Source organism: Balaenoptera borealis, assembly GCF_965194805.1.
Source record: "Balaenoptera borealis genome assembly, chromosome: 13".
Taxonomy (NCBI): Eukaryota; Metazoa; Chordata; class Mammalia; order Artiodactyla; family Balaenopteridae; genus Balaenoptera; species Balaenoptera borealis.
The window spans coordinates 50,295,528-50,319,434 of record NC_138870.1 but is presented as its reverse complement, the minus strand read 5'-3'; the positions used below and the strand labels follow the sequence as shown (position 1 = coordinate 50,319,434).

At 32.6% G+C, this 23,907-nt stretch overlaps 1 long non-coding RNA gene across 1 annotated transcript in view; it reads left to right on the top strand.

Moving 5' to 3' along the window:
* Positions 1-23,907, top strand: part of LOC309609610 — a 705,176-nt gene that overhangs the window by 34,935 nt on the left and 646,334 nt on the right. The window lies entirely within an intron of this gene.

Below are 23,907 nucleotides of genomic sequence, written 5' to 3'. Positions count from 1 at the left end.
AGTAGAGATTTTGTAGGATATATAATTTCTTGATTTTGTTTTTCAACCCCCATTGCCATTCTCCAAAATGGTAATAAGTCTTGGGCTAATCAGAGAAAGGCAGGTACACAAAATGTAAGCTCACTGCCCTGTCAGAATTCACAAGAGTTAATAGGCACTGGTTTCATGCCCCTTGATGTTTTTTGTATCTATTTTCTGATTCTGCAGTTTGACCCATAACATACTATAATATTCAGATTATGTTTGAGTTATTAATAGCTTTTCCCATTCAAGGTTCTTCTTGGCCAAATCTCAACAGGCAGCCTAAACTGGTAAGATTTACTATGGCATCAAGAATATTAAATAAGGCCATGCTACACAAAGCAGAACATAATTAGTAGCAAAGCCTAGTTCTGCCTGCACATTTACAGTCTATTTGAACTACTGAAAAGTGCTAGACTGGTTCAAATAATCAAGTCCTGCTTGAAATTTCAGTGACCTAATTTCATGGAACAGAATTGTGCTCCAACTGTCAGTAAAATGTCTTCAGTTGATTTACAGAATATTGATATGGCAAGTGTTACAACTGTTATCAGGAATACTCTGGGACATTTTTCTGTATTTATCCACTCTTCATCTTGTCATTTGTACTCAGTGAGGACAGAAATACAAAGGGGTTCAGGGATACTGTGGAGAAATATGCAATTTCCGTGGCTAAGCCGAGTTTGAAGCATTTCATTTAAACCAAGTTTGAATTGTTTTAGGATGGTTTAAAAAAGATTCAAAAGGCTCTTAAAAAAATCAAAGAAAATATTTAGTTCTTATTCTATGCCAATGATTTTCGTTATTTTAAAATTTACGTAAATAATCCATGCTTATTTTATACAAATTCGGCAAATACAGATAGCAAAAAGGAAAAAATGCACTTATTTTCTCACTCCTAAGAGATAAAAAGTGTTAGAATTTGATATATATCCAACCAGAGTTTTCTAAAAATATAGTGCTTGAAAATATTAAAGTGTGTTTCATTGGCTATACATTATTCTATCATATACTTTATAATTATAAATAGCTTTTCATTAAGCTTCCTTACAAATATGTCTGCTTATCTGATTATAACCTTATTCATAAAATTAGAAAACTTGGATCAGAAGAAAAACATATTCTAAGGATTTTGACACAAATTAGGCCAACTTCTTAAAAATTATGTAGTGTGAATTTTTCTATTCTCAGATATTCATCATAAATATCTAAAAATCTTTTTATTAATAAATTCATTTGCTAAGATTTTTCCCATAATTCATCTGGGTGAAATGTTTTATATATATATATATATATATTTGAGCATATGATTTAAAACAATCTATGATAAATTATTAAACATTATTCTCATGAATAAAAAAATTTGGAAAAAGATATATCTTATAAAAGGAGAAAATAGTAAGGAAATGGCACTGACTGAATGACTTTTTTGAGATGGGAACAAAAATAAGTGCTTATATATATTATTCTGTTTTGTTTAATTCTCACAATTCAGCATGAGAGATCCATTGCTGTCTTTTTCTTTTCTTTCTTCCAGAAGAGGACAACATGGCACAGTGATTTTAAATAATTAACCATATAAACTTAACAAATTAGTAGTAGAAAAAAAATGTGAACTCATATTTCTGTGCCTCCCCCAATTTCTCATTCCTTTATATCATGCCACAAATGTAATTTTAAGATGCCTTTTTTCATTATAACAATGAAGGATTTAGAAATCTTTTCATACAGGGAAATTGGAACTTGAATCCTGGAAAGTAAGAATATCTAATAAGAGTAATAAAACTCTCTCTAAACATCTAAGTAAAACAGAATAATTAAGGTATCATTTCTCAAAGTGTGTTGTGTAAGATGTGAAATCATATCCTAATACAAGTAAAAAAAAAAAAATGGGGAAATTCTGAGTTGCACATGATAGTCCCATTTGTTTAAAGGAAGAGATTACAGAGCCTCTAAATATCCAGTATGCTGTGAAGATTTCAAAGTGAGAGAAATAATATGAAGAATTTCATGAATGTGTATTTATAAGGAAGGCTGTAGGTCCTGTGCTCCAAGGGACAGACTTTGCTAAAAGCTTTGGTTGTTTAAGTGAACGGGGCTTGTCTAATATTATCAGGTCAAATGAAGGGAGATGGTGCAGAAGCCTTTACGATTATAACCACCAGGCTAAAAACAAATGATCACCCACAGACCCATGCCAACTCCTTCTAGGAATTCCTACTGTGTCTGCTCAACTTGCTGTTCTACTTTTCTGCCTCTGCATCCATGAAGAATAATTTGCCTTTAGTTAGGATATATCTACCTGCTTCTTACACAGTCCATCTTTTTTTGCTCTATCCACTTATTTATTTTAGGCTTGATACATCTGATAACATTTTGTTTACCCCTCTTTATTCTCTTTCCTGCCTTTATTTTCATCTTAATCCAGAAATCCCTCTGCCTCTACTCTATTGGTTCCTGCATTACAGTCTCAACCCACTTCTGAACCATACATAAATGTATTCCTGCTCTTTCCTAGCTCTCCTACTGTCCTTCTGAATTACTTCAGAAGCATGTATTCTCTCTTACTGCTTTGGCAGACAATTTGTTAAAGTTATGTCAAGTTCTACATTTTGACATACTTACACAGCACATTACATCCTTCTAATTAGATTTTTTAAATATCCCAAATAGCATTAAAAGATTATATATAATCTTATTAAATTCACCTAAAATTGATTAAAATCATTAAATGCTAAAATAATTCTACCTTTTAAAATATAACATTACTTTTGTAAATATATATTGTCTTTCTTAGCTTTAAGGTGGCAACACCAGGTTAAAAAAAACAAAAATGAATACCACACATGCAATTACTTTACCTACAGAAGCTGAAAGCATCAAGAGGCACTCATGATTTCCAGTCCTGGAGGAAGTAGGAATAATTCTCACACATTGTTCTTGACTGAACAGCATTATAGTTTGCCACCAGAGCAGTTTTAGAAGTGTCTGGATAAGTGGTCTCCTAGCCTCAGGGTAAGGACCAGGCACACAGCTAATTAACTGAACAGTGAGTCAGGAGCCTAAAGCAAGAAAGGACAAAGTATAGATTGAGGGGGTGAATAAAAGTTGCATGACTTCACTTGAACAATAGGAGAAACACTAAAATTGTTCAGTATACCCCTCTGATTAGAAGCATAGATACACAATAATTTATATTTCCTTCTATGAGGAAACAGTCCACTGCTGCAGAACCAAGAATCCAAGGCATGGAAAATATCTTATTAAGACCAAGGGGACTTGAAAAGGCATGTATCTCTACTTTCTTCGAGTAGACTTTGACTGGATGTGAAGAAAGTAAGTGGAAACCTTGCAGACAATAGCATTAAAACTGTATAATGTGAATTTTTATCTGGCTCTACTATTGTTAGAGTAGTAACATAGCAGAGTTTATACTCTGATTTTTCTTTTCTTCTTTTGGCTTATTTACACTATCTTAAAAATACTGTTTAAGAACTTTTCAAGAGTACAAATATTAGATCCAAGTACAGATAGTTTACGGCAATTTTATGTGCCCTGAGTTTACTATCCAGACATTCTGCCTTTATGTGCTATTTCTTTGCCTTTTACAAGAACATTTTATCCACTTTATGGAACTGCAATAGTTAGTGCAGTTGTTAGACACTACACACAAGCAAATGTTTATGAACAAACAGCTTCAGATTATATTTATTTAATGGAAGCACTTATTTTTGTCAAATTGTACATGTAAAATAGGTGTTGATACCTTGAAAAGTAACACGTTTTGTTCTGTTTATCTTTGTTTTAATTTAGATAGAATTGTTTATTTTTTTAGGAAAAAAATAAAAAACATTTTTTTAATTTCGAAAGTTGTTTCTGCGTTTAGAAAGATGAGATAGCATCTCTTACTCATAAATCAGAAAAAAACTACATAATTTAACCATAAGACTATGTACTTTTTCACCCAATTAAGAAATTAACCATCACAATATTAGAACATAAATGTTAGCTACTTCAAAGTAGGAAATGGTGAATAGTAATATATAATGTATGAATAATATATTATACAAATATATGGCTGGAAAGTTTTCTTGATGATAAGAGATATGAAGAAATAAACTGTCTATACTGAGAAAAAAAAATTACTGACTTTTTAAAAAACTCTGCACAATAGGAGTTATAGGCAACAAATCCACATTTAGGGACCTAAAGAACTGTTACTAAAGATAGATAGATAAATAAATAAATAAATAAGTAGTGAGGAAGTAAAGCAATTCACCTAATAGAATGTTCCCAGTTGACCTCTAAGGAATTTTCAGACTTGGACTCATCCAACTTTTATGACAACCAAACTTACCAGTGAATAAAATAATGTTTTGGTTTGACACATGAGTATAGTTTTCACATAAAATGTATTCAAATGTTAGATTATTAATAAGGATATTATAAATAAATGAACTTTTAGAGTTTATTGTATAGTTGTTGGCATACACTGCTACATTCTCTTAAAAAATTGCACAAAGTATTTCAAGAAAATTAGTGTAAAAGGAAGGTTACAAATACATAGATCCTGATGCCATACTATTGTTTTGTTTACTGTGAAAACAATATCTAAATGTCAAAGAAAATTATAACATACCAGTATGGAATGAAAATGAAGATTTCCCAAAATTATAAATAATTCATTTTGAAAGCATATGCCACATTATATTAAAAAATCCAGTTTCAACAACAATGTGAAATATGCAAAGATATTGGTAAATATAACTCATACAGAAAAAAAAATTGTCAATAAAAACTGTCCCTGAGGAAGCCCAGATGTTAGATTTACTAAACAAAGACTTTAGATCAGCTATTATTAAATATGCTTAAGGGACTAAAAGAATGTCTGAGAACAATGTCTCACCAAAGATAAAATATCAGTAAAGAAAGAGATAACATTTTAAAAGAACCAAATAGAAATTCTAGAGCTGAAAAGTACAATTGAAATACAAAATTATGACGGAAGCTAAGTCAATTTCATCTAGCGGAAGAAAACAATCAGTGAATTTGAAAATTGGGCAACAGAGATTATTCAGTCCATATAACAGAATGAAAAGAGTAATAAAGAAAAATGTACAAATCCTCAGTGATCTGTTGGAGATCATCAAACTTACTAACATACACATAATTAGAGTTTAAGAAGAAAAGGAGAGAAAGAGACATAAAGAATACTTAAAGATATATCGTCAGAAAACACATCAAATTTGTTGAAAAACATCAATAAACACATCCAAGAAGTTCAAAGAATTTGAGACAGGATTCTGACTCAAAGAGATCCACACTTCGACACATCATATTCAAACTGTCAGAAGCAAAGGACAAAGAATTTCTTGAAAACAGTAAGAAAGAAGCAACTCATCATGTACAAACAATCCCCAATAATATTGAAAGCTGATTTCTCTGCAAAACCATGGAGGTCAAGAGGCAAGGATGTTATATTCAAAATGTTGAAAGAAAAAGACTGTCAACCAATAATTCTGTATTTAGAAATAGAATCTTTCAAAAATTAAAGAAAAATTACATTTAGAGAAAAGATTAAAACAGAATTCATCATTATCATACCTGGACTATAAGCCAATGGGCACAATAAAACAATGTTCAACATCATTAGGCACTAGAGAAATGCAAATTAAAATCACAATAAGATGTCATTGAAAACCCACTAGGATGCCTATAATCAAAATGACAGATAATAAAAAGTCTTTCTGAGGATGTGGAAAAATTGGAACACTTTTACATTTCTGGTGGCAATATGAAATGGTGCAGCTGCTTTGGAAAACAGTTTGGTAGTTACTCAGAAAATAAAATACAGAGTTACCATATAAACCTGCAATTCCACTCCTAGGTATATACTCAAGAGAATCAAAGGAATATATGTACACAAAACCTTATTCATAGCAAGATTATTTATGATAGCAAAAGAGTGGGAAACACCCAAATGTCCATCAATTGACTAATGGATAAACAACAGTGGTATGTCAACAATATATGGTAATGAAATATTAGCCAAAACAAACAAAAAAGAATGAAGTAATGATTCATGTTACAATGTGGATGAACCTTGAAAACATTATCAAGTGAAAAAAGGCATACAGGAATGGCCATGGGTTATATGATTCTATTCATATGAAATGTCTAGAATGAGCAAATCCATGGAGAAAGAAAGTGATTAGTGGTTACCAGGGTTTGAGGGGACAGGCAATGGGGAGTGACTACTAACGGGTATTGGATTTTTTCTGGGATAACAAAAAGATTCTGGTATTAGTTAGTGGTAATGGTTGCACAACTTTGTAAATATATTAAAATCTATCTAATTGATCACTTAAAATAAAAAACTTATATGAAAGAAAAATTAATAAAAATAATCAAGAAAATCAATCAAATCCAAAGGTTATTGGTTGGAAACATCAATAAAATAGATAAATCTCTAGTCAGACTGACCAAAAAAAAAAAAAAAAAGAAGAAGAAGAAGAAGAGAGAAGAATTGCCAGCATCAGGAATGAAGAATGAGACATCACTATGGACTCCACAGACATTAAATAGGATAAAGAGGGATTACTACAAACAATTATATGCCCATAAACTGGGCAACTTAAATTAAAATGCATGAAATTCTTCAAACACAAACTAACTTTCATTTAAGAAGGAATTAAGTATAGTGGGCCTTCTTACCATAACCATGGGTTCTGTATCCCAGGATCAATCCACAGTGGTTGAATTCATGGGTGCAAACCCATGAGTATGGAGGGCAGGTTGTACTAGGCCATTTTATGTAAGGGACCTGAGCATTCACAGATTTTGGTACCTGCAGGGGTCCTGGAACCAATCCCCCATGGATACCCAGTGACAATGGTAATCTAAATAGCTCTATATCTATTAGATATATTGAATTATGCCTTAAAACATTCCAAAAATATAAATCCCAGGTCTGGATTCTTTTAATGGTGAATTGTCCCAAAGTTTGGGAATTCTACTACACATCAATGAAAGAAAAATAACAATTCTACAAAATCTCTTTGAGAAAATAAAAGAGGCAGAAACACTTTGCAACTTTTTTTATAAATCCTTCACTGATAAACCAGATAAAGACATTTCCTGACAACTACTGACCAACATCTCTCATGAATGTAGATTCAAAAATTCTCAACAAAATCTTATTAAATTTAAGTCAAGAATACATATAAAAAATAATGTATCATAACTAAACAGATTAATGCCAGGAATGCAAGTCTGGGTCAATAATCAAAAATAAATCAATGAAATTATATTAGTAGACTAAAACAAGAAAAAATATAATTACCTCAATAAACGCAGGAAAAAATGACAGCATGTCAATATCCATTCATGATTAAAAACTCTCAGTAAACCAGGAATAGGAGGGAACTTCCGTAGCCTAATAAAGTGTGTTTACAAAAACATAAGACTAACTACTTAATGACAAAACACCGAATGCTTTCCCCCAAGGACATTGAACAAGGCAAAGATGTTCTCTCTCATAGGCGCTGCTTAAATTTATACTAGAATTCCTAGTGAAGGCAAGAGAAAAGTAAAAAGGAATTAAAAAATGCAGATTGTAATGGATTTAAAAAAACTGTTTCTATTCACAGATAAAATATTATCTATGTAGAAAATCTTAAAATTTTACAAAATAGCTCCTAAAAATAGTAAGTTTAACAAACTGTCAGTATACAAGAATCAATTAAACTACCACGTACCAGCAATCAACAATTTGAATTGGAAATTACCAAAACATTACTATTTACAATAGCATCAAAGCAGTTAAATACTTAGGAACACATTTAACAAAATATGTACAGCATTTGTATGCTGAAAACTACAAAACACTTATGAAAGAAATCAAAAAAGTTGTAAATGGAGAGATATATTGTTTATGAATTAGAAGATTCAATATTATTAAGATGTGATTTCTCCCAAAATTAAATTTTATTTTAAAAAGCAGTAATAGAACTAATAGAACAGAATAGAGAGCCCAGAAATAGATCCACACAAATATAGATGCATGATTTTTTACAAAGAAACAGAAACAATTTGATGGAGAAAGGATAGTCTTTTCAGCAAATAGTGCTGGAACATTAAATATCTATATATTAAAAAACAAAAACAAAAACAAAACCTCGGAACATACCTCATACCTTATATATAAATTAACTCAAATTGGATAATAATCCTAAATATAAAATTAAAATTCTAGAATTTTTAGAGGAAAATACAGGAGAAAGGATATGGGAGCTTTGGTTTGGCAAAAATGTTTTTAGATACCACAACAAAAGCATAATCCACTAAAAATATTGATAAATGGCACTTTTCAATATTAAAAACATTCACTCTTCAAGGGACATTTTTAAGAGAATAAAAAGACAAGCCACAGTTTGGGAGAAAATAACTACATATCACATATATGATAAAGGACTTTTCCCGCCCCCCCACTATATATGAAGAACTCTTAAAACATAATTTAAAAAAATTTAAATAAGAAAAAATATCTATAAAGACATTTTACCAAAGAAGTAATACGGGTGGCAAATATGTGTATCAAAAAATGCTAGATATCGTTAGTCATTATGGAAATCCAAATTAAATATATACCTACTACTACAATACATGCTTATTTAAATGACTAACATAAAAAGTACTGACAATACTAAGGACTAGTGGGAATAATTGGCACTGTCATACATTTCTGGCTAACACAAAATGGTACAACCATTTTGGAAATCTATTTGGCAGTAAACGCAGTTAGCCAAATAACGTAAAACTAGCAATCTCGCTTTAGGGATTCATTCAAATGGATTAAAAATGTGTATTCACACACACATACAATCTTTATGCAAAAATTCATAGCAGTCTTATTCATATCACCAAAATCTGTAGACAACCTAGTTGCTCTTCAGTAGGTGAATGGATAAACAATATTTAGTCCACACATACAATGGCATACTTCTCAGCAATAAAAAGGAATGAACTATTAATCTATGCAAAAACATAGATGAAACTTACCTGCATTTTGTTATATGAGAGAAGCTAGTCCCACAAGTTTCGTACTATATTATTATTTTTTACAATAAACAGTAAACAGACAATTGAATCCAGGGAACACACATTCAAAAGTCTGCCAGGGATGCTTAATTATATGTATGAAGTAGGCCAGGTAAGATAGTAAGTGCTGAACTGATCGTATTTATTATAACCCAATTCTTATAAGTATTAAAACACAAACTAGATGTTAACAACAACAAAACAGTATGTCTAATAAAATAACCCCATACACAAACTGGGTATCAGGTTTAACTCCCAATCCAGCCTAGAGAAGGAAAGACTTATCTATATCTCATGTATAAGAGGGGATACTAACTTCAAAACACAGTCCTTCATTTCCACTCAGGCCAAGATAAAAACCAAAACATGAGAATATTTATGGGAAAACATTTCTCTCAAACATTTTTGACCACCAGGATGAGTTGTCAAAGGAGATTATAGAACATTTTCCCTGAAATGTTTACAACCATTTTAACACATGGTTCCTAAACCAAACTCTGAGAAATTGCTGTATGTTTGTTTCAGCCTTCAAGTTCTATGAATTTGAAAATTAGTTGAGATGGTCTAGTCTGCATACTCTGTTGTTTAACCTAAATCAATTCTGATATTGAATTTCTCTAAATATGCAACATGCAAGTCAGCATCAAAATCGATAGCACTGGCTCCTCATTGTCACCTGACAAGAAAACATCTGTGAAATCCAGCCCAACATGCATCCTCTCCTTCATTCACAGCACCCTGCCCAAAACACTCACCCTAACACTCTGAATAAATGTGTGCTATTCAAATGATAATTTTTCAAGTGTGAGATCAGTTTGGAATTGACAATTAAAGGAATGTGCAATCCTTCAGGAAATGAAGCCATAAGGCCAAATTTTTTTTCTATTTGTCAACAAAATGATCACGTATTGGGGTATTTCAGATGGAGGAGCATCATTCATAAAACCTAGATTTGATCCAAACCATGAAACGTTTTTAATGCATTGCATCAAAAATATCAAAGCAACAAGTAGTGGGCTAGGTTTCTGAAAATATTTGACTTTCAGGGAGAGCCTGAATATGTAGATTAATTATACAAACACTGTACAAATGCACTATTAATTCTCTGTTTATCCTTTCTTCGCTGTGACTCCTGAAGCAATTGGAGGTATTCACCATACAGTAATCAGATTCTTTGCATAAGGCTGAAGTAACTTAAGTCCATGGGGCCTTGTGTAGCTATTTTTGTTACAAGTTCAAATTACTTATTCTTTGAATAATGACTACCCAGAAAAGAAGTAGCCTTTAAACATCATATACATAAAACTGAGTACATTTTCTAAATGACATTAGTCAAGCTGCAACCCTTTTGTTTTTCTTCTAAAACCTTCTATTACATTCTTTTCCCTCTGGTTCAAGATAAGCATCAAACTTGAAAACTGACAATAATTATACTTGGTGACATTGGAGTGAATTTATCTGAGAGTAAGTTCTTTCACGAAGAAAATTCAATGAAATTCAATAAAATACAATGCAATTCCTATATTTAATGAAGCTCTCCAAGAGTTCAGATGCTTAGAAGGTTTTTAAAAGAAGGTAAGTTGGATGCCAGCTGGGGTTTTCTCAGCTCAGTCAGATTAAGCAAAGAACACTTGTGCAGCTTTATTAACACACACAATTTAGCAGAGTAACAGTGAGGCTTCTCTATTTCATGGGTTGCTTGCTTACTGGTAATATCATTCCTGAGAGACTTCAGGACTTTTAATTATGCTGTGACTAGTTTACAGTATTGAGCTACGGAATGGCAATTAAACTGAGGACATTTTATTTGTACGCTGGTTAATTAAATAGGCAACAGCAAGCTAGACTTATAGAAACCTCAGCAGACTTGGTCTGTCGACCATGTGTGAAAATATTTTTTTTCTTTTTAATTTCAATTAGCAACCCACTGTGCTAAAATGAAACTGAGTCAAAAGTGGGTTTTGAAGTTTTACCTAGGTAGATAAAATGACCCAAGGACTTTTAAACATTCAGTAGATATTCACAGCTCCCAATAAATGCACTTTACCTTTTCAAGTTTATAGTAAATGTATAAATCATGACTCCTGAAAAGTACAACTCATTGTTAACTCACAGTATATCTAAAATAATATAAAAAGAGGGAATGTTTATATGAAGTAATACAATTTTACAGAGCTATCGAAAAAGCTACTTCCCAGTATTAGATAGTAATGATAAAATTCTTTAAAATTTGATTATTAACAACTGATGTAGCTCTGAATATTTTCACATACATTCAAAGGACATTTTTGAGCCTCTGCTGTACAACTTGTGTCTTGCTAAATGCAACAGATGAGTAAAATTTGATTTTTTTTCTTAAGGATCTTTTCCAAATCAAAATTTGATCATTTGTGATCCTGCTTAATATCCTTCAGTCATCTCTTATTGTTAAGATAAAGATCAAAATCTTTAGCAAGGCTTACAGGGCTGTGGAGGATCCTTGCCCTACCCACCTATAGAGTCTTATTTGCAACACTTTCTTTTTGTGTGCTCACGTATGGCCACAATGATCTTTTTTCAATTCCTCAAATGTGCTAGGCTTCTTCTTGACTTAGAGCCTTTGCTCAATCTGTTCCTATTCCCCTGAAGGTTCCCTGCTCCCAGCTCAACTTGAAATTTTCTTTGTCTTTATTCTTCAAAATTTATTACAAATGCTGATGGAAGCCTTCACTGAACACCCTAGATTATAATCCCATTAACTTCTCTAGTAATGGATCACGTGACCTGTTGTTGAGCAAGTAATTGGGTATATGAATCTAGAGTTCTAGGAAGAATCCAGGTTGGAAATATAAATCTGGGGTTAACAGTATTTAAATGTTGTTTAAAGCCACAAGGCTAAATGACATTACACAGGAGTGAGTACAGGCAGAAAAAAAAGAGTGTTGGTATACTCCAAGCCTTTATTGCATTTGTCAGTCTTTGTCTTTTAACTGGTGACTTTAATCCATTTCTATTAATTCTTAATATCAATATATTTATATCTGCTTCAATAACAAGGTATCTTACGTTTGTCTTGATTTTTTAATATTTTTCATCTTACCACGCTTTAAAAATATTTGGTATCCGTATTTTTAGCCTAAGAAAAATATAATTTTCCACATTCTTAAAACTCTTGATCTCCACCCAAATTCATCATACTATTACATAGATTTCTAAGACTGAGTTTTGATGATTTATTGATAGATGATGATAGATAGATAGATAGACACATAGATAGGTCGGTCTAGATAAATAGATACAGGTATACATATTTTAAGACAGTAATAAATGTTACTAAGGCATTTGCTTGTCTTTTCTTCAGATATCTCCTGAATTGGTGTCTACTATTATTTATATACTCCATACATAACTGTATTCAATGTAGTTTTTGTGTAGCAAACTTTCTAAAACTTTGTATACCCAAGAATATATTATCAAGCATTCTATTTAAATGGAAATTTGTTGGAATAAAATTCTAAATCCTTTTCCTTCAAACACTAGAAATACAGTCCCATCATCTTCTCTCTTTCATGTTTTTTAAGCTATTGTCCATGTCCTTTGTCTTGCTCTTTTATCTGTGGTCTTCTCTTTTTTCTTATAATCATTTTGTCTTTGATATTTTAAATTTCACTTTATATGGAGGACTGAAGTTTTTCCTATCTCTTTGGTGATGCATGAGTCCTTTCAATAGCGTAAGATCTCTTATCAATTTCTTGCTTTGTTTTTATTACAATGCATTTATCTTCATTGTTTTTCAAATATTTTTTCTCTTCATTTTTATTTTTCAATCTTTCTGAGACTCCTATGATCTGCATGTTGCATTTTATTTTTATTATTCATATCTCTTATGTTTCTCTCTTGAGGTTTATACTTCTATGAAATTTCTGATTCTGATTTCACAATTTTCTAATTGATAGAGCTCTATCAATATTTATAATATCTCTAATAGAGATATTAGAAAATATCTCTAGCTCTATCTATTTCATCTGTTGACTTATTGTTTCAACTCTCACATTTTTCATATCAAATATTTTACTGGTTCTTTGTGATTTTTTTGATAATATATTTCTTTATACAATTTAGTGTGATTTTTAAGTTACTGTGAAATTCTAGGCCTTCCTTTATTGATATTTCTTCTACTGATACAATTTGTAATGCAGTGCACTTTTTTTCTTTTTTTCCCCTGAGGTATATTTGGCAAGTAGAGTTGTATATATGTCAAGTGCACAACATAATAATTTGACGTATATATACATTGTGAAGGGATTACCTAATTAAGGTAATTAACACATGCATCTACAGATTCAGTACAGCCTCTATCATAATTCCAATGGCATTTTTGACTGAAATCTTTTTCTAAATCCTAAAATTTGTATGGAACTACAAAATACTCCAAATAGCCAAAGCAATTCTGAGGAAGAAGAACAAAGCTAGAAACATCACACTTCCTGATTTCAAACTCTATTACAAAGCTGTAGTAATCAAATAATACGCACTGGCATAAAAACAGACAGACCAGTGGAACAGAACACAGTGCCAAGAAATAAATCCATGCATACATGGTCAACTAATCTTTGACAAGGGGGCCAAGAACACACATGGGGAAAGCTAAGTCCCTTCAATAAATGGTGTTGGGAAAACTGGATATCCACAAGCAAAAGAATGAAACTCCCCGGGAGGAGGCATCAGCACTTGCTTACGTGATCCTAGGTCTGAAACCTTCTTACAACAAGGCCATACCCAGGCCTGACTGGGCAACTTCCACTTACCGTCATGTCCCCTGGATCCCACAGGTGCCTTTTTTATGCTCTCATATCCCTGATCTTTAGCATTTATCACTGTCTTTATCAAATATTTATATAGAGCTTACTTTTACTATGTGCCAGTTACTGTTCTAAGTGCTTTACTTAAATCCTCAAAGCAACCTATGAGACAGGGACTACTGTTATAATTCCCACTTTACAGAAAAGAAAACTGAGCACAGAGAAGTTAAGTCACTTGCCCAAAATCACTGATAAGGGGTAGAGCCAGATTCAAACCTGGGCAGTCTGGCTCCAGAGGCCTCCATGTTCTTAACTGCTGTGCTGTGTTAACTCTGTTGTATCTGCCTGTTTTCTTGTCTGGTTCCCCAGTCTGTAAACTTTGTGAGGACAGGGTCTGTGTCAATTTTTTTCACCTTTATCAGCATAGTAGTTAGCATAGTGCCAGGCCCTCAATAAAGAAAAAAACAAAGACAACATGCAAATGGTCAACAGGTACATGAGAAGGTATTCAATATCACTAATCATCAGGGAAATGAAAATCAAAACCACAGTGAAATATCACGTCACACCTGTTAGTATGTATATTATTAAAAAGAAAAGAGATAACAAATGCTGGCAAGAATGTGAAGAAAAAGGAACCCATTTGCGCTGTTGGTGGGAGTGTAAACTGGTACAGCACTTTGGAAAACAGTATGGAGGTTCCTTGAGAAATTAAAAATAGAACTACCATATGATCCGGTACCCCTACTTTTGGGTATTTCAAATGGAATGAAATCATTATCTCAAAGAGATATTGGTATTTCTATGTTCATAGCAGCATTATTCACAATAGCCATGGTATGGAAACAGTGTAAGTGTCCATCGATGGATGAATGGATAAAGAAATGTAATATATATATATATATTTATATTTATATATATTTATTGTAATATATTAATATATATTTAATGTAATATATATATTTAATGGATATATATTTAATGTAAGTCTATTCTGCCTTAAAAAAGGAAGGAAATCCTGTCACTTGCAACAACATGGATGAACCTTGAGGGCATTATGCTAGTAAAATAAGCCAGACAGAGAAGGACAAATACTATATATCACATATATGTGGAATCTAAAAAAAAAAAAAAAGTCAAACTCATGGAAACAGAGAGTAGAAAAGTGATTGCTAGGGGTGGGAAATAAGGGGAGGTTGGTAAAAGGGTACAAATTTTCAGTTATAAGATGAATAAGATCTAGGTATCTAATTTTTAAAAATGAATGAAACTGGAACGCTGTCTTACACCACTCACGAAAATTAACTCAAAATGAATTAGACTTAAACGTAAGACCCAAAATTGTAAAACGCCTAGAAGAAAACACAGAGAAAGTGTCCTTTTTTCTTTCCTTTTGAAATAGAGATGCCCTGCAAATATCTTGTCATTGTGTTTTGTGAACTCATTTGCCTCTGGGATGAATGCTTTCTCTATCAAATAATGTATATGGGGGAGGCCAGGCACAGCTCTGGTCAGCCTTCATGAGTTTAAGAGGTAGAGGTGTATGAGTTCAGCCCAACTTGGGGGAGGGAGCCAGCAGTCTTGTGTTTTAGTGTCTTTTCCTAGGGCACTGTGAGTTTTAGAGGAATGGGAGATGCAAAGAAAATACCAAATCAGACTGTTGAGGGGCAATAGAGAATAAGAGGTGAAAAGAGACAGTGATGTCCCAACTGAAGGTGGTGCTGATCAAAAAGAAGTAAAGCAGTAACTAGATAGGGAAGTAGGATACCAAGATGCTGTTTGTAAATTTGGAGAAATTAAAGTACACACTCCATGTGCCAATATCAAAGTTCTTCTCTGGAATATATGAGTCAGTTATGTTAAGCTTTGTTAGTTAATCACTATATTTTAATTTGTGTTCACAATATATTCACTATAAATTAACACTGAAGATGTATTTTTTTTTCTAGAAAGATTATCCAATTTTTTCATTTCAAGATTTTTTAATTTTTAATTTCAAAAATATACATTTCAATTTCAAAAATACATTTTTTTAATTTTTAATTTTAATTTCAAAAATACTCATTTCATAAAAAATAAATAATAAGCAAGCTCAAAGATACATTCATATTCCCTTTTGACTATAAGATTCTTTTATTACCTATCTATATGAATTTTGTAAATATTAATACCTTTCAGATCCTTATTCTTAGCACCATTCTGACTCTCATGGTTTTTAACAAACTGTTTGAGTAATTTGAGAAGGCAAATCAGAAAATGTGTCAGTGCTGATTTAATTGCCATTCAACTTTAATACATGCTGATATATGCCTGTTTTGATTCTAGTTTAGCATGCTATTAGGAAATAATGGGCTTGTACATATTCATTGTTATAACTGTCCTGTTACAACAACTGGCTAGCAGTAATGCCAAAACAAAGATTCATTACAAGTGGGCTAATTTGTTTTAGTAAGTATCTCACTGTGTGACCCCATAATCATTCAATTTTACAGGCCAGCTAAAAAGGCCCGATAACTCTCCCACTACACTATTTAATTTTTAGTAAATAAATACCAAGTATGAGCAGTCTTGCCCTCTCTGCCATTACCCCACAAATCATTGTTATGCTTATGTCTAAGTCCTTAAGTCTGTGGGCACAGCCTATGGATAAGTGGGTGTTTGTATGTCTCCAGAAAGGCTCTGAAGGCATATATTGATAGAAACAATAATTAGTCAAGCATATTTCCAAAAAAATAATTTGAAGTAGAGAACTTGAGCAAACTTTTTCATGAAACTAGACATATAATTTGTAATATAGATCACCAAGTGTTATTGTCCTCCCAAAATCACATGGGCAATTCTAAACAATCAATTCTGAGCTGAGATGTTTTGCATATTTTTTCTTTGAAATAAATAAGCAAACTTTACCAAACTAGTTTCATGCTACCAAATAAAAGAATAAAAAAAGGCAAATTTGGCAATCTAGTAAAGTTAAACTTTGTCCTGGGACTAATAAAGACTTGAGTCCAGAACTTCCCTTGCTACAATTAACTATGTGACCTTAGGCAAATTATCTGTTCTCCCAGAGCCTTATTTTTTACCTCTTAAAATACAGTTGCATAATTCAAAGAATTGTGATGATTTATGAAAAGGATTGTGATGATGTAGTCAAGAAAAACAGCTCTAGGAGAGAGCATCTGGTATAGTCCTTGTCACTTGAGAAACGTTAGTGCTTTAAAAAGTTATTATTATGTCCATGTTCAATGGGATGAATGAAAAAGGAAACAGGTAGAATTTGTAAATCTGTAGTTTATCTTTATTTCTCTTCCTCCTCCTCTTCTTCTACTTCTCCTCCTCTTCCTTTCTCTCACTCTCCTTCTGCCTGTCTCTCCCCCTCCACCCCTCCTGCACAGAATCTACAAAATTTTTCCACATTTGTGGAATTCTCTTCTTTTGATGACATCTATTGCTGCATAACAATCTCAAAATATAGCAGTTAAACAACAATGTATAGGATCTCTCATGGCTGTGGATTTTGTGGGCTTCCTAGGCTTAATGAACCAGTTCTTGCTTGTGATTTCTCACCACGTTGCAGTCATGTGTCAGCTGGGACTACAGTGGTCTTAGAGTTTGACTGGGCTGGATATCTAAGAGGTCTCACTCACATGGCTGAGAGTTGCAACTGGCTATCAGATGGAAGTTCAACTGAGCCTATCAATCAGGGCATCTACACATGGCTTCCTGGACTTACCACTATATGGTAGTGAGGTTTCAAAGTAAACAACAACTCAACAACAAATGTTCCAAAAAACTCAAGTGGAAGCCGTAGGGATTTTTTTTTTTTTTTAACCTCACCTCCATCACATCTTGTTGATCAAGAACAGGTTACAGAGTCAACCAAATTCAAGAGGAGGACTCTACAGAAGGATATATAAATGGATGGTGGGACTGGTGCCAGATCCCTTTTACCCATCTTGGGGAAAATAACTCCAAAAAGTTGAACCTGCCAAGTACTTATTTTCTTGGTCACTTGCTGCTAGGACACAGACATATGCCTTAGACTCAGCTGCACACATAGAGCTCCTCAGGCCTTAGAATCTGTAGCCAATGGCACAAGAAAGACGTGTCTATGGAAAGTCATTTCAGGCAGAGGTTTTAACAGTGGCAACATCACTTAGTTTCCAAGGGCAGCAAAGCCTGCATCAGTAACGGTGGTCTCCAAAGAACAAAAAGAAAGGTCAGGGCCACGGCACAAATAGTTGTATCTAGTCTGTGGCAGAGCAGGTTCAGCTTCTCTGTGTCTTGATATTAGATGTGATTTTGTCCTTATGTCTTCTGAGTCTCATCCATTACGCTTTTTAGTGATTCTTTTTCCCACCAACAATCTTTTAATATAGTTATTTTTTGCTTACTTCAGTCATGCTAATTTTTTACTTCCTGTATTTAAATATTTTGATTGATACAAAAATAATTATGCTAATGAGTTTTTTATTAAGTGAGGCACTTCCCTTAGGTCTAATACTAAAGTATGTCATCTGGTCATACTTGAACAATCTCTATAGAGTCAGACATCAATACCTATAGCATTCTAAGATTTAAGGACTTAACAATATAACACTGAATAGTTTTATACTTCACTGAATAGCTAATAACTATTTGTATGTTAACTTTAGCTTTTCCAGTTTTGCCTACAAATTTTTTATTTTTATTTTTAAATGTTAAATGTTAGAAGAACCCTGTGAGAAAAACCTGAGGCAGTGCAACTGTTCAGTAAAGTTCTGATAGAATTGAGTCATCTGACCCACCCGCTGAAAGCCAGAACACAAAAATTCATAGGACTTGGGTTACCAGGAGCAAGGAGTGAGGGCACAAACTGACCAATGGGATTATAATAAGTAAAGCAAATGGAAATTTTCCAGAAAAGATTCATCTTAAAAATATCTATAGCAGGTTACTTATTGGGTACATCAGATTTTTCTCACAGAACTAAAGATGTTAAAATAAACATAAAGCAGAGTACCAATAACAATGGCATATTGTAATTTTAACTCTTATTCTGATAGTCAAAGAAAAATTAGCAATAATATAAAACCAACCTAGAAAGCACAATTGGATGTAAAATAAAAAGGGGGAAAGGTATTAACAAATACTACCTGGGTTATGTAATCAATTGCAGCTAATTCTTAACAAATATCATACAAGAACTGAATATGCCTCATGTTTGAATAAAATTCTAGGGTGCTGAATTTTCCTGACCTTATATTCTTACATGGTTCATTTCTCAATGAATAGACTACTTAGAGTCTCTGTTGAGAATACTTTGTATCAGATGAGTTTGTGTGTGTGTGTCTGTGTGTGTGTGTGTGTGTGTGTGTTAAAGAGGGAGAGGAAGAGAGAGATAGGAAAGAGTTGAGTGTAAAATATTATGAAGAACCAAAATAAATAATGCAAATTTTACTCATATCAATCCTTTTCTAGTTAGTTCAGTAACAGGCCATTTACCAAAACATGAATATCAAGGTATCAGTCAAACTTCCAATGACAGCATAATATATCTCCCAAGAAAACACTTCTAAATGGGTGGTTTTCCCCAAGGAGGTTGTCACTAAGTTTCATGAAGGAGTTCTTCAGTTTTGTTAAAACACCTGAAAATTCATTAGTAAGTGAGAATAAATGTCATAGAATATAACATTCATAATATTAACTGAATTAACCTACACCTGACTTCTGAAAAATAAATTATATTCTGAATATTCTTCTCTCCCTTAGGGGACAATGACGATGTCATAAACATTTTTTATGTCCTCTATCACTCCCTTCCCGGCACTTCTCTCCTTATTAGGATGAAGTATGGTTAGTAAATATCTACAATGGTCACGTTATTAAACATGTTAAAGAGTAGTTAAAGAAGGCAAGAATGTCTTATCAAGTCATCAGCAGAATATGGATAACTCATGACTCACATCCATAGTCTTTAAAAATTGACTCAGCGATGCTCATGTAGATATTTATTTTAATGAATTTGATTACCATTATATACCAATGTTTCAAATGAACTGGCTAACATAAATGATCAAAAAAATCTCATATTTCCAAAACAATTGTCAAATTCCAAAAGGATAATAACAGCTATATTAAAACAAACAAACCTTGTATATGCCTATAATGAGCCAGATTTTCTACTGAGTTAATTCTTAAGACAACCTCAATGTCTGGGTATTATTATTAATACCTGTCTTATTTATAAGGAGATAAAAAGAAGAGGAGTTAAGAAACTTGCCAAAGATTATGGCACCTCTCCTGACATGGCCTCTGAATGCATTTCTGAGGATTTACTGACTTGAAGTTATCTTTATTTTCAGTCATCATTGAAAGTTGTTCAATTACTTAAAAGCAACTGAAGTACGCTTTAGTGATTGAAACAGGGATTCTATCTAGGAAATGGAGCGAAAACAGCACACTTAGAAACAAAAGCCCTATTTTGATTTGAGAATGTGGTGAATCAATGGAATAATGTTTATAATTGTTTTTCCATACTTGAGATTCTCTGATTATGATACTATTATTTCTTACAGAAAGTCAAGAGGGCTCTTTAGTCTAAAAGGGTGGTCTTAAAGGCTTTGCTGTTTATGACGTATTTCCTCAGAGAGAAATACTGCATGTTCTATTCTAAAGTAAGACCATAAAATACAAATATTTAAGAGTAGCCCTTTGGGCATTAGCATTTATTCAGTTTGTCTGCCCAGCTCACACAATTTAATTAGATGACAAAATAAGAAATCTTGTTGTAGTGGCATAAACCAAATTATAATTATCTTATCTTTTAATTCAGGGAATATCTGATCATCAGATAATGAGAACAGTACTTAGATTAAGATTTAAGTCAGGTAAAATGTTATTTTCACCTTTATTTCTAAATCCACTCATTGTCTTTAAAATGGGAACAAAATTATTCTTCAGTTTTTAGAGCAGTTTTTTATTTTTATTTTTTTACTTTGGTGCTTACCTCACCCCCACCCCATTGTTCCATAATTCACTGATGATGTCCAGCTCAATTCTCCCTTAGGAATAGTCTGTAAATATTTGAAAGTGCCATTAATAGTACTGCAACTTTTTAAAGTAAATATGTTGAGCTGAAATTACATATCAGCACAGTTTACCTAGTTACAATTACCAAGTTTCAAGATTGTTTGAAAAGAAATTTTATCTGATTTTAAATAAAATTTGTCAGTCATATCCATTCAGCCATTTAATATGTATTAATTGACTACTCTTATTTTCTAGAGGCAAGTGATATAAGAGTGAACAAATGAAGCTCACGCTTCAGTAAAATTACATTCTAGTAGGGGAAGACAAAAAAATCATAATTAAATAGATACAATATATATTTATGATAAAAGCTATGTTGAAAACTTAACAAATTATACAATATAGAGTGATGGGAGGGTTATGCTATTTTAATGCATGTGGTTACTAGAACCCTCTCTAATGTGGTGGCATTTAAGCAGATTTGAATGTAATGAGGACACTGGCCCTCTCGCAAGCCAGGCAGTGTGGGGAAAAAAACGGTTAAAGTCCTGCCATAGGAGAAGCTTAATGTGCTCAAAGGAGAGCCCTGAGACCCAGGTAGCTGAGTAGCATGAGGTGAGGGGGCAAGTTGTAAAAGATAAGCAGAGTGACTTGAAATTTCATGACTTATATATATAACTATAATGGAAAGCAGCGTTTCCAGTGACAGGTAAGAGGGTAACTTTGTAGTCGTAGAATCTCTAAATTGTGGATTGATATCTCTTCCCATCAAGAAACACATAAGACACCACAAAAACCTCATTATTAGAACATCATGATGTGATATGCAGACATCATAATTAAAGTATAACAGGGAGCAAAAGACCGAATGATAATAGATGGATGCTTTGATATCTGTATAGTTCTCAGACAGAGGTAAGATGTGACTGAATATTCTAATATGACCTCATTCCAGTACTGCTCGTATATTTTTAACTAGTCACCACACCTTCATTTTCCTCCCTCTCAAATGTCACCTTGCACACACCAATTCATCTTTTTAAAGTTTACTTTTGGTAACATCTTTCCTTTGCAGAACATATGGATAAAGGTTAAGATTTAGAGTGATAAATGCAAACATATTGTTATAAAATATCACTTTAATATTAGGAACCATGAAAATAGCAATAGCAAGCTCTTAATATGGTCTAAACACGATTTTAAACATTCTAGTTGGGACCACATCATTTAAATCTCACAACAATTCTATGTAAATAGTTTTTAAAAACTGTTTTCATACCCATTTTCCAGATGAGGGAACTGAGACAGATTATTCCTTTTTGAAACTGACATAGCTGCTGAGTGACTGGCTTAGAATCTGAACCTGAGCAATCAGCCTTCAGAATCTGCACTTTAACATAATTTATTTTATATTATTATTATATATTATATACATTATTGACCATATATTCTATATTATATCATATATAATACACATATTAATAATCCTTACCAGAGAGCTCACTCTTTTCCATTTCAAAACTCATGAAAAATGTCAATGTTAATATCATTTTCAAAATGATTATTTCAATATTTCTATACCACACTGAGTAGTATACTGGTATTAATTATTTGGGATGATTCCAGCATTGCAAAAATCATCTTTTTTGCCTGAAGGTATCATTATGCTTTCAGAGTAGTATCTTGAGGGAGATTCTAGACAATGGGATTAGAGTGTCTAAAGAAACACATTTAATGCTCTTGATGCATGTGCTGTTTACAGTTTTTTTTTTCTGGCATCTAAATGGCTGTAAAGCCAGATAATAATTAATAACCACATCTCCTAAGCATTCCAATAATATATTCTGTATGCTAAGGCTCATTATCTGAAGTTGGGCCAGTGTGAGTATTTTGACCTAAGAAAACAGCAGTGCAGCAGGTAAACATGAAGTCAGCATTTAGGGATGTGTAAAACACTTAAGAGCTTGGAGGAGAGGAGTAAATAATATTCCAAATTGAGAACTTGGTACCTCTTTTCTGATTGTTTTCACTTTAGAAAACATTCACAGGTATACTGTCCGTTATTGGATTATTTTCAAGCCAGCTAGATAAAAATTTAAAGATCAGTGTAATTCTAAATTACAATATTTTAAACAACCTTGTTTTTCTTGGAATGATCACTGGAACAACTAACTGGGGATACTTGATATATTGCCAGAATTATTTTGCATCACTCCAACTAAAGATGGTGGTCTGCATATCCTGGCACATATGTGACAAAAACACGTGCCTTTCCAAAATGTCAATGTAAGTTATTGCTCTTTCCATAATTTTCGGTATTTAATGTCAAGTGACTCATGTTGACTGATTTTTGTCATGATATATTATTATATGTGTTAAAAATTAATAGTGGTGCTGTCAGGAAACTTCATGAGGCATTTAACATATGAGCTAATGTTTTCCATAAATATTTCCATGCATTCATATTCACATCTTTACTTATCTCAGATGAAAGCCTATGAAAAGGACTTCATTAAAGCATTATGAAAAAGATATTTACTGAGAGAAAGATAAAATGATTAATACATAGCAGTCATGGAACACATTTGAACTGATGGTCTTGCCATTAAAAGGAACTATAAACACTGCTTGAAATGGTGATCTTCATTAATGTAACAGCGCCCTCTATGTTCAAGGGTCTACGATAGAGAGGAGAGTAATAATCTTTGAACAGTTAATGAAACCTGACTTTTCCATATCAAGTTTTTATACATAATGGTGAAATTAACTTTTTGACTTGTCAGTTTTATAGTCCACTTCCATAAAGCCAAAAGGATACCCATTAAGATTTCATAAGCGAAAAAAATAAAATAGAATTTTAAATCCACAGTTGTTCATTTCTTTGGAGAATAACCACTCACCTATTGTGCTTGAATATCAAAAGCAGAGACGATTTTGAGTGGGAAAATAATACAATTTTAATACCGACAAGTAACATTTGAAAGTCTTCAAAGCAATA